Source organism: Pithys albifrons, chromosome 14 (genome assembly GCF_047495875.1).
Source record: "Pithys albifrons albifrons isolate INPA30051 chromosome 14, PitAlb_v1, whole genome shotgun sequence".
Taxonomy (NCBI): domain Eukaryota; kingdom Metazoa; phylum Chordata; class Aves; order Passeriformes; family Thamnophilidae; genus Pithys; species Pithys albifrons.
Genome location: NC_092471.1, coordinates 12,506,000 through 12,518,056, shown reverse-complemented (window position 1 = coordinate 12,518,056; position 12,057 = coordinate 12,506,000). Strand labels below are relative to the sequence as shown.

Genomic DNA, 12,057 nt, shown 5'->3' with positions numbered 1-12,057 from the left:
GTGTGTATGTATTATGTGTTTAACAGCTTCATTTCTTAGGGAATTAGAGTTAAAAAAGCTGCTTGTGTTATCTCTAGGCCAGGTGGTGTTGTTAAAGCCCCACAGGTAGCATTGGTTTGGTCATGAAGAAAAAGTGCTTGTTATGTATGTGAACACAAAGAAGGGGAAGGGAAATGTAATTTTAAAGCACCTGGGAGGTCATTGCAACCTCAGTTCTCCAGCTGCTTTTCACCAGAAAGATTTTACGTGCTCTGTCAAGAAACTGATGCTGGTTTTGTTTCTGTCCCCAGAAGCTTCTACACGATTTGCAGGCTGGTTAGCTGGCCCTTTCTCTTCTGTGCTGAGGATGCATTCTGCAGTTTGCTCTCTTAGCTACAGAGAGGCTTTTTTCCTTTGACCCAGACTGCTAATCCCTCACTGCAGAGAGAGCAGCTGTGCTTTGTCTGGGGAGGTCTCTGCACCACACGCAGCCACCCCTTTGTGTGCTCCGCTTTTTCAGTTACTGAAAGGGTGACTTTCTGGTTTGTTGCTCAGAAAACCCTCCTCGGGTTTCTGGAAAAATGCATCTATTTTTTTTTGTTTTTTTCAGAAATGTAGATTTCCAAAAACTGTTACATATAATTTCACAAAACTGTGTTTGACTAAAGCATTCCTGACATTCAAGAGGTGAAACATTTCTGAGCTGCTTTTTAGAAAAGGTGATGAAATCCATTTCCATTTAAATATTAACCACTCTGGATAGATGTGCTGAATGCCTCTAATGGGTGTGATTGCGAATAAATCAATTTCTTGTGTGTGTCCACATTGTATCCTCATTTAAGACTGAATAATTAGGCTTCAGTTGCCCTTGGTATAATTGCCATGTTAAACATACATGGCAGTGCAAGATGGTGGTGGTAATTAAAAGCTGAGTTGACACAAGAACAGAACAGTCCCTTCCTGGTTTAGGCTTTACTGCAGCCCATGGCAAAACTCCCATTACCTTCAAAGGCAAAAGAGTTTGGCCTGTAGTTTCTCTAAGAAGATATGATGTGAAATATTTCATTAGTAAGCACATTTTTCAAATGTATGTAATGCTGTTGAGTTAAATGCATTCCTTGAATACTGAAGTTATGGGTTTTGAGGCTATAGACAGATGTAGCCTAACACGGACCTTTTGCCTCTTCTTCATTTCAGAACTTTTCATTCCACTTGAGCTGTTTTTATTTGCTACTTCAAACCTGGTTTCAAGTGGGAAATATACACAGACTGACAGCTGGCAGACTTGGAACTGAATGTACTGTTTAGCTGAGCTTGCAAAGGTTCTGTTGCTTGGGCATCTTGACCTTAGAAAGAGTGATTTGTGAACGCCCCATCCAGGCACTTCTGTAAGCTGAGTAGGTTGCAGGTGGCACTGAATGTACCACCTCAAGTAGACAGAATTGTGATAGAAAAGTGGAAGGAATAAAGGCATGAAATGGTGACCTGCTCTCATGAGAGAAGTGGCAGAGTTGCTAACAAGAGAACAAAAAGGTGGCTTACAGACAACTTCTTTGTGTGTGGAAGATACGGAGACGGAAATGCAGGAAGCAAAGCTCCCAGCTGATAGAATGTGTTTATGTATCCAAAACATTATGAGGTAATGAACAATCATAGCTTAATCTGTTAATGAGAGTCATGTATGAAGTAAAAACCTGCACAGAAACAAAATTAACAAAAAAAAATGTTGAGAAGCCTTAGCTGTTGCCTTAAATAAGAACTAAATTTTGTTGATACAGTTCTGGTAGCTGCATTCTAGAATGGTTTCATGATAGTGGGAGCCAGTGCCTCAAAACCATAATTGTCATGAAATAAGGAGGGACCATTTCTTTCCCTGAGGTCTTGTTACATGTGATGTGCCACTAAGAATTCATCTTGTGCCTGTCTTTTTTACTGTATTTATAAAAGCCCTGAGAGTTAGTAAGATGCCATGAGCTCATATACCACCTTTACAGTGACAGCACTTGGATCTGCATCTCTGCAGGATGTACTCACAGGATGTGTAAGAGATTACACTTAGCTAAAAACCAGTTGGTTGAAATATAATCCAAGTTGAGGTGTGATATTGATGAAACACATATCTTGGGAAACAAGCCAGGATATTATTCTGTGTCCTGTATTTTGAGTGGTCATATACCAGTGTGTAAGGTAGTGTGGACCTTGGGCTGTTCTCAGTTTCTGTGGTTGTTGAAGAATTTCAAGACTGTATTCTGTCACCTCTGATTTAATTTCTCAGACTTTATTCATCAATACCCTCATATGTCAGCATGTTTTCTTGCCTTAACCTCCTTCCATGAAACGTTTACTGCAACACCTCAAGGAAGTGAATCTGATTGAGCAGCCTGGTCTGGTGGGAGGTGTCCCTGCCCAAGGCAGGGGGTTGAAACGAGAAGATCCTGAGGGTCCCTTCCAACCAAAACTATCCTATGATTCTGTAATTTGGGGTTGTTTCCTTCTTAATTGAGTTACTGCATAATCTGCCATGTCTCTCACTTTCCTTAAACTTAACCTGATTATAAATATTTAATTTGTTCACTGTGGTTTCAAAGTCCTGATCAAAAAGCAGTTTCTGTGTTTGTGGCAAACACTACTGAAACTGAGCTTCATTGTAACATTCCATCCCCAGCAATTTACTTAATTGTTTTCAAAGTAAATAATTGACAACTAATAAAAATTCAACTAAGTCATACTTTAATGTAAAAATAGAGTTTACAGTATTTCTGGAGACAAAAGAAATGTTGAGAAAATGAAGTACTCTTTTGTTCTAGAATTTAAACCACATAGTAAAACACCCTTTTTTCAAGTTGCAGGAAATAGATGTAAATGTTTAAATTATCTTCATGTATTTATATATAATTGCATTGCTGAGACATTTAGAAACATATTTTTCCATTTGTGCTTAAGATGAGGCTTTTAAAGTTCATAATAAATTAAAAATACTTCATGTTAATTTTTCTTGCTTAAGATTATGACTTGAATGCAGCTTTAGAGGGGGAGTGATATTTTGTGAATTGCTTGAATGAGGGCTGAATTCAGCAATATTGTGGCCTTAAAGATTTTTGTCTTGACTTCAGCATTTGTTTGGGAATAAAGTGGCAATCTTAGGTCAATATTGAAAGACATGCTGGAGATGTAAAGGATTCCAGTGACTCTTTTAATGCTCTCAGGCGTTGGGTGATTCATGTTGCTCAAGCAGTATAGTTCTAAGTGTAATTGAGCAGTTCATTTTTGTTAATTATCTAAACTTTGCCATCTGCTGGAGAGCCTTTTAGTGACATTATAATTTAGTCCAGTTGGAGCTCAGAGTTTTCTGACTCGTCTGTTATCGTGTGTTCACCAAACAAAAACCTACACCCAAACCCTGGTCAGTTCTGTTACTCAGTTTTTAAATAAGCATCTGGAATCACAGCGACAAGCTCACTGCAGTATCTTGGGGGATTAAGTGCTGTGTATTTGGTGTTGTTTTTTGTTTGTTTGTTTTTTATGTAGCAAACCAGGACATTTCCATGGCAATTGACACCTTTTCAGCTTCCTGAATGTTTACGACACAAATTGTCAGCCTTTTGAATTCCATTGTCCTCATTTATCTCAGCAGAATGACAGTGTGAAGTGAGGAACAATTGAGGAACAGGCAGGAAAGAAGCTGCCACCTACAAAGAAACTGCTGCAAACAGCTGCTGAACTGGAGTTCCCTTGTAGTCAGAAAACTTTGTTCGAGGTCCGTGCTGAGCAGTTAGCAGTGCAGACAGCTGTGGTGCCTGGGCATTCCCAGCTGCTTTGGTTCGGTTCTGGCAGTGTGGGGTGTGTGGAACAAGCAGGTTCAGTTCCCTTCCTACACCCAGCAAATGCACAGGAACTGCACACCTGGGGCTGTGGTTTGCTCTGAGCTCTCCCTGTCACTGACTCCCCTGTCTGATGGGAACACTGGACTCAGCACACCTGTCAGGGGGATCCTCTGAACTGTTCCCGAAGTTCATATAATTTGCGATTTTTTTTTCCAGTGTAATAGGGCATATTGTATAGTAATGCGAAATGATTCCCCTACACCCTGCAGGGTGAAAACTGTGAGGACAATTCAGAGTCTTTGCCTCATTTGGCCTTTCTTCACATTGAAGAAGAAAAGTAAGTCCTTTAGAACTGCAAAAATGATACATACTGTAAGATTTTGGTTTCAGGAAGCAGTAAGGAAGTTAAAGCCATAGAAACTTGACTCTTACGAAGGTAATCAGGAACCTACAATATTACTTTGTGACTTTTTTTAGTTCTAACTGAACTTTTCAATCAGAGCAGGTTGCAGGAGCTGTGACCTTTATGATCATACTTTTCCACTTGAAGTCCATAACAGCACATACACAGAATTCTCTTAAACTTTAGGGACTTCTTCATACAAGCCTTTGCTCTTTCCTTGATACTTTATGGCGGTCAGAAAGAGAAATTAATTTCAGGCCTTATGTCCACACAGTGTAACATTGTGGCATAATGATGAACTGGGTTTATTTGGAAGAATCCAAAGTGTCATGCAATATTTCTCTGGGTAATTGTCAGAGCAGTAGAAAAAATGCCTTTGTTTCCCCTTCTGCTAAAAGGTTCTGAATTTATGGAAGTGTTAGCTTTTACAGTTTTGTGCATATGGGCTTGCTTTTCTTACAAGGAATCTTGTATTGGTGGGTCAGAGAGGAGTTTGGTGGTTGCCAATCTTATGTCCCAGATCACAGAATCATAGAATGAATTGGGTTGGAAAAGACCTCCGAGATCATCAAGTCCAACCCTTGGTCCAATTCCAGTCCCTTTACCAGATCATGGCACTCAGTGCCGTGGCCAATCTGTGTTTAAAAACCTCCAGGAATGGGGAATCCCCACCCCCTCTCTGGGCAGGCCATTCCAATGTCTGATTACTCTCTCTGCAAAGAATTTTTTTATGATCTCCAACTTCAATTTCCCCTGGCAGAGCTTGAGCCCATCGTGCCCCCTTGTCCTATTGCTGAGTGCCTGGGAGAAGAGACCAACCCCCACCTGGCCAGAACTTCCCTTCAGGTAGTTCTAGACAGTGATGAGGTCACCTCTGAGCCTCCTCTTCTCCTGGCTAAAGACCCCCAGCTCCCTCAGCCTCTCCCCACAGGACTTGTGCTCCAGTCCCTTCTCCAGCCTCGTTGCTCTTCTCTGGCCCCGCTCCAGCCCCTCAATCTCTTTCCTGAACTGAGGGGCCCAGAACTGAACACAACACTCAAGGTGTGGCCTCCCCAAAGCAGAGTACAGGGGAAGGGTCACTGCCCTGGGCCTGCTGGCCATGCTATTTTTGATCCAGGCCAGGATCCCATTGGCCTTCTTGGCCACCTGGGCACACTGTTGGCTCATGTTGAGCTTCCCAGCTGCGAAACCATCAGCAGCTGAACCAGGAGTTTCAGGCAGGGGTCACTGGGCAGGTGCACACTGGGTCTTGTCCTACTGGGAGCTCACAGTGGCTGCAGTCCCTGAGCAGCATTTCACCTTGGCTTGTCCTTCCCTCTGTGTTGGGGGCTCTATCTACCATGGAGCCAGAGGAGGAAATCAAGGTTAAAACAAGGATTTGTCTGGAAATTTTAAGTACCCCTAGAGATAAAGGCCTCTTCTGTTGATTTAAACAACTGGTGACCTTGTTTGTGGAAACACAAGGTCCAAGAGCCTTGTCAGCAATAGTAGTATGGTTTGATTTTTAATTGTGGGTATGGATGCACAATACAATGCACACAAAAATACCCTTTAGGAATATAATCATAGCCATTAAATAAAGAGGACATATAGACAGCTTATTATAGGAACTCTGGCTGCCTGAAATAGACACTTAATTGTCTTATGTAGACAAGGAATGGAGCTTGCCTTTTCTGATAATCTTTTCTCTACACTTAATTGATGTACATGCTCTGATTTGTCTTTTAGAGTAATGGTATTCTTTTCAAAGCTAAAATAACTGTCTAAAATAGAATAGCAGGATATTATTTCTTCCTTTTAAATTAATTACATGTCTGAATTCAGACAAATTGGAAGAAGACTCTTTGTGGCATACTTCACTCTTAAGGAGTAAAGAAAAATTACAATTTATCCAAGAGCCCAAATGCCAGATCAGTGTTTGATTTCCCCCACCTGGAATACTGTTCCAATACCTGCTGCACTGTGCTTATAAAATCAGCTGTGAACTTCAGAGATGTATTTCTGTGCCACACAACCCTGTGATTGCCACTTAGCAACATAATGTGCAGGAAGCATAAATGTTGTTCTTTCCCTTTCTGTCTCCCAAATGTAAGGGAGGGTTCAGGAAAAAACACGTCATTCACAGTTGGTTTGTTTCCTGGAAATTTTTCCAGTCTGACCCCAAAAAAGACAATATAAATAAATTCTTCTTCCTTGCATTCAGGCGATTTGATGTTGCATATAAATCACTGTTTGAAATCTCCATTTAAGTTGGCAAAACTCTACTGGTCATAAATAAAACTGGTAGAAGGCTGAATTGTGAGTTGTGTTGGGCTGTCTGATCTCTTGCTGACAGCTCAGAGAACTTTATTCATAGTAATTTCACTTTCTGAAGTAAAGCACACTCTGCCCTGTTTTTCTGGCTTAAAAATTAATTGAATGTCGTGACTTGGAAGCTGTTCATTTTCTCTGGTCTCTGCCAAACTGAGCTATGAGAGCTGATTTTCATTAGGAAAATATTGGTGGTCTGCTTAAGCATTCCTTAGTTTTTTCCCATTGAAGTTACTGAATGAAAGAGTAAAAATCTGAACTGACTTCATTGCTCAGTAATCCGGCAGTGGAAGAAACCATAAAGATTGTTTGGGTTGGGGTTTTTTGTCTTTACTCTCTGAAGCCCTGGCACCAAATGTCTCTTGTTCCTGTCGTTTCTTCACTGTTGCCTAAAATCCAGTGAGTTTGCCAGTCATTAATTTCAGGAAGTTTTGAATTAATTGAAGAACAATATCTGGGTCCTTTGGGTGCAGTTCATTGACAAAGGGCCATTTCTTTGTTAAATACATCCTCAAAGGTAATTCTCTGCAGCACAGTTCACTCAGTGAAAGAATCCACAATCTCAGGGTTACATGGACTGAGCTAAATGAAGAGCAGGCAGAATTTAAGTCCTTTACCCAACATGCAAAAGTGGTGCCAATGTGCTGTTTATCAGAAGAGGGTAATAGTTTGTAAAGTAAGATCTTCAACCTGTTTTTCATAACTCTGATGATGATATTTGAAGGACTGTTTAGGTGCCAAAAAGTTATGTTTTGCTTTAGCTGTGTTCAGTATTGGAAACTGGTTAAGAGAAAATTGACTGTAGTAGAGTGAACTGAAAAAGTACATGGAAATTATTTTTTTTAATTGGATTAAATTTATCAGCTCTATTTTGATTAATCTCGTGGGAGCTACATTTCTGCATGGTAGGCTGAGCAGATTGTGAAAGAGAGGCTGTCACAGAAAGAGTTTTAGGAGTCGGGGATCTTGGATTCTATTCCTGGTGCTGTCACTGACTCACTGTGTAAGCCTCTGAAATTGTGTGAGTCACTTAATGTCTCTCCTCATTCACACTTCCTATAAAAGTGAGTATTACTGATATCATGCCCAGTGTTTGATGCTTCCTTTGCATCTCCCTCTCCCGTGTCAGGTTTAAACCTCTAAAGGAATTTCCAGCAGTGTACAAAACTGTATCAGGTTTTGCCTAAACTCTCTGTCCAGTGTAGGTCTGTAGATGTGACTGTCCCCAAAAAAGAGCTTTAGTGATTAATCTAATTGTTAATATTTCTCATTAAATAAAAATCAGCAAAATACTAGTAACTTAATTCATTAATCTACCCCAAAACTCTCATTTACTATTTTTGATGCTTATATGTTTATCAAACTTTTTAAAGGATCTTTTAAATTCAATCACAAAGATTTTCAGGCACTTCTAAACAGAGTAATGTAATTTCACAGCTATTTCTTACATCCCTAATTTGTGACTTGCTGTTTGTTACCCATCTGCCACATCATGTTTAAGAGCCACAGGTTCTTAAAGACTGAAGCTGACTTTTTTTTTAAAGCATTTTTATAACCTACAGAAATTTCAGATGGACAGTACAGTGTTCAACTGCATTTTGATTCAAATGCTTACACTGTTCAGGTTATTCCAAGAGTTGACCTGGTGGTATTTTATAAAAACCAAGATGTAGTCTCAAGGAACATAAATATGTAAGGAATATATATTTTAATTTTTTTTCTAAACGTGCTATTTGTCACAGTAACTCAAAATACTTTCAACTGTTTCCTTTTGTTTAAATATTTTCAATGTCTCCAAAGTGTTTTCAAGCTTTTCTATATCCCCAATACAGGAATAGTGATGCAAGGAAAATGAAATTACTGAAAAACATTTTCCATGGCCAAACAAATTTCATTTGAAGAAAAGCTGAGATGTCTGTAGGATGGTTCAGCTGAAGAAAAACTGATAGTTGAGTAACACTTTGTTTTACTTTTTTTTCGTAACTGGCAATTACTTGATTTTAGTAGGACACCCAAGACTGCATAAATATTTAACTAGAAAGGCCACGCATGTGTGTGCATGCATTTTGTGTCTAAAAATAGGTTTGTTTGAACAGGATTCAATTCTGACTTTTCCTGCTTCACTTTGAACATGGAGCTCCATGTGGAAAAACTGATCCCTTTTATTGGCCAGCCTGAATTCCCTTGCCTGGCACTGCCCCTTTTCAACTCTTCACTGCCATGTACTTCCAGCTGCCATAGATGTAAATTAGTTCTGGGGTTGAAGGAATAAAGAACAGATGGCTTAGAAAATGCTTTTAAAGTTAGGGATTTTTCTTGGAAAGTAGTTTTACACTCTGCTTAATTTTTCCAACTATTTTGCTAATTAATTGCACTTACCCTTTCTTAATTCTAAGTTTAACATAAAGGTTGTGGAGTTATTTTTTAAAATGTGGTATCTAATATACCAGATTTCACTCCTTTTCCTAACAGAGATGAAGTTTAAGCTCAAGAACAATGGCTGAATTCTGAAGGGAAACATCTCTAATGCCAACCTGCTAACTAAGCATTGAAAAAAGGCAAAAGTGAAAGCAGTTAATCTGATGATAAAATGCTCGTCTGCTCTTCTGTTTTCAGAAGGTATCTGGAATTCAGTTTAGACTTCCAGCCATGGTAGTAGTAACAGAATGAGTGAGAAGATGACCGATACTCTTACCTGTAATACAGAGCACTTAAACAGTTCTCAGTTTTTAAAGTGACACCCAAACTCATTAGGAATGGTTATTAAGTTTTAAGGTAGTTCTCTAAAACTGGCAGTTAATATAATTTTAGTTTGATAAATTTTGTTAGCAGACAGTTTTCATGTATAGATATCCAGTACAAATAAATAAAATGCTCTCTTGGCATTTTCCTTCAGTGTGCTTTATTTCAATTTCTGTCTATTTGTCAATGCAAATTTTTCCAGGTAGATTTTGGTTTTACTTAAATAACAGAGAGGACAAAAAATTTTAGTGTGTGGTCTGGAGATGGGGAAAGGATGAACAGAATAGCATCAATATTCTGTATAAGCAGTCACTGTGGTGTCAGAGGCTGTTACTCAGATCTCTGGTCTTGTTCTGTCAGATCTCTCACCTTCAGCAGCAGCAGAGTCGAGACAGGCTCTGTGCAGGGGTGTCTGTAGTCAGGGAGGTGTCGAGGAGGAATGTTCCAGCAGGCTGTGCAGATAAAACAGCACCTGGCAGTGCAGCAGGAACTGGGTATAGCTGAAATGGCTCTATCATTTGAAAAACAATATTTTAGTTATCCCGAGGTGGATAGGTGAAAACAAGGTATTTATGCCAGTTGTCACATTATTGAAGAATGGAAGAGGCCAGCTGAGCTTGCTAATAAAGTGCAATGTTCACTGTATGGTGCTGCTTCCACCAGAACTGAACCCCTTGGGTTGCTGGGTGTGCCTGAGGCTTTCATGCCTTTGTGTTTCCTTTCTGCTCCCACTGCGTTCACGTGAAGGTTTCCTATCTCAGCTTTTTATGAATATTTAAATTTGTCATGATTTCTCTCATCTTGTTTCAAATTATTAGCTCAGGATTTGAGTGCACTGGCTGAGACGTGGCTCACATGAGCGTGGGGTGAGGTTTGTTTCTGCACAGCTTCAAGAATGTTAAATTACAGATGGTTTATCATCTAGTAATGCCAGTGCAGCAGAACTTCAGGGAGTGGGAATTTGCTTGAGACTTTTACTGCTGACATTGTGGGCATCAGGCACAACCACAGCAGACAAACTTTGCCTCAAAAAATTGAAACTCACAGCGGATTTTGGCAGCCTTAGGAATTGGAATTCAAAGAGTTCCTAGTATCAAATTGTGGAGGGGAAAAAAAGAGTGTGTTGAAGGCTGTAAATGCTTACAATATGGGAAATTTTGCATGGTAAGATTGTTGCATAAATTATGAAAAACAGATTTAAACAAGTATTGGCAGTGTCCGTGCATACAGTTGTTTCCTAAGATAACAAAATTCGTTGTTTGATGAAATAATGCCTGTCTGTTTGGTTGCTTCTCAGTATATAGTGAGTGTTCAAATAGAGAAGTGCAGCAGACCTCAGGGAAATGACACATCTGCATATCAGCAAACTCATAGTAGCAATGGATTTGAAGTGGATTGGAGTTTCTGAACACAATTTTTTAGTAAAAGGTGGTGGTAAAATATACTTACTAAATAAACCCAAGAAGAGCTTTTAAGTGCAGATACCATTTCTGACTCAAAATAATACCTAAGGTATGAACAGCTGGAGAGTGTTCTGGGAAGGAATCCCTGGACTTTTACCATAACTATGTTCTCATATTCATTCCTTTTGCTAACTGCTGTTGGTTATTACTTAATACCAGGCTAGCTGGACTTCTGGTTCAAGCTGTCCCTGTGCTCTGAGTGGCCTCCCTGTACATACACATTTATTCCTCTCCCTGCTGCCTGCAGGGATCCAGAAGCTGAGTTGGCTGTTTGTATTTTCGGACGTTGCTGTTTCACAGGGGCTGCAGGAGTTAATCCCTGATGTTGCTCTGAGCACCAGGGGCAGAGGATGGTAACTCTGCCTGGTTCCAGCAGTTACAGAGCTGGCTTTGCAAATCCCATCAGCAAAATCCTGGAGAATGACCGCCTTTTGATCCATCTTCAGTAGAAGTCATTAGTTAAATATCACAGGCATTATGCTTTAAATCTCTTTATTAGTGTTCCCAGTTCTTCACAGATCTGTGCAGGCCTGCCTATAGTATGTAAATATCAACAGAACTTACCTTGACTAGTTACTTAATGTCCCAACATCATCTCTTACATCTGTGGCAGCTTCACCTGGGGTTGCCTAAAATTGCTTCTAAATAATGGGTAACATAGGCCCACTGTTACTGAATTGTATCATTAATTTGCCTTCTTACTGGAAATCTAAATTTTTGACCCATCATGTAATGTAAAAATACCAAAACTTGGAGAAGGGCTTCTAGTCTAAATTTCAGCACTGTGTTCTGTTTTGTAATTGTAGCATATCTGCAACAATAAGCCTGCCTTCCCCCTGACCCAGAAAAATACAGGTTCTATTTTAACTCCTCAGTGTATGGTATTAATGGTATTAATTAAGTGATGGAAAGCTATTTCACAGAATCACAGACTATTCTGAGTTGGAGGGACCCACAAGGATCATCGAGTCCAACTCTTAGGTCCATGGCCCACAAAGGGGATTGAACCCATGACCTTGACATTATTACAACCAAGTTTTAACCAACTGAGCTGTTCTAATGATACATATGAGTATTTTCCTTTAGTTAAACTTCACATATTGGTTCTTTTCTCATTGGTCCTTACTTGGTCTGCTTTAATAAAGCTGTATTACTTTTTAATCAAAATGGTGGTTTCTGATGCAGAGACTTCAGCCATATCCTAATGGCATGGCTGTGGCTGTGATTATGTCAGCTCATGGCAACCATTGGCTGTAGGCCAAGTAAAACAGTTAAGAACAATCTGAGTGTTGGGTAAAATAATGAGACACATGAAGAGTTGGGTAGTACATTACTG

General features: G+C 39.7%; 1 protein-coding gene across 1 annotated transcript in view; it reads left to right on the top strand.

Moving 5' to 3' along the window:
* Positions 1-12,057, top strand: part of AMMECR1 (AMMECR nuclear protein 1) — a 95,340-nt gene that overhangs the window by 65,490 nt on the left and 17,793 nt on the right.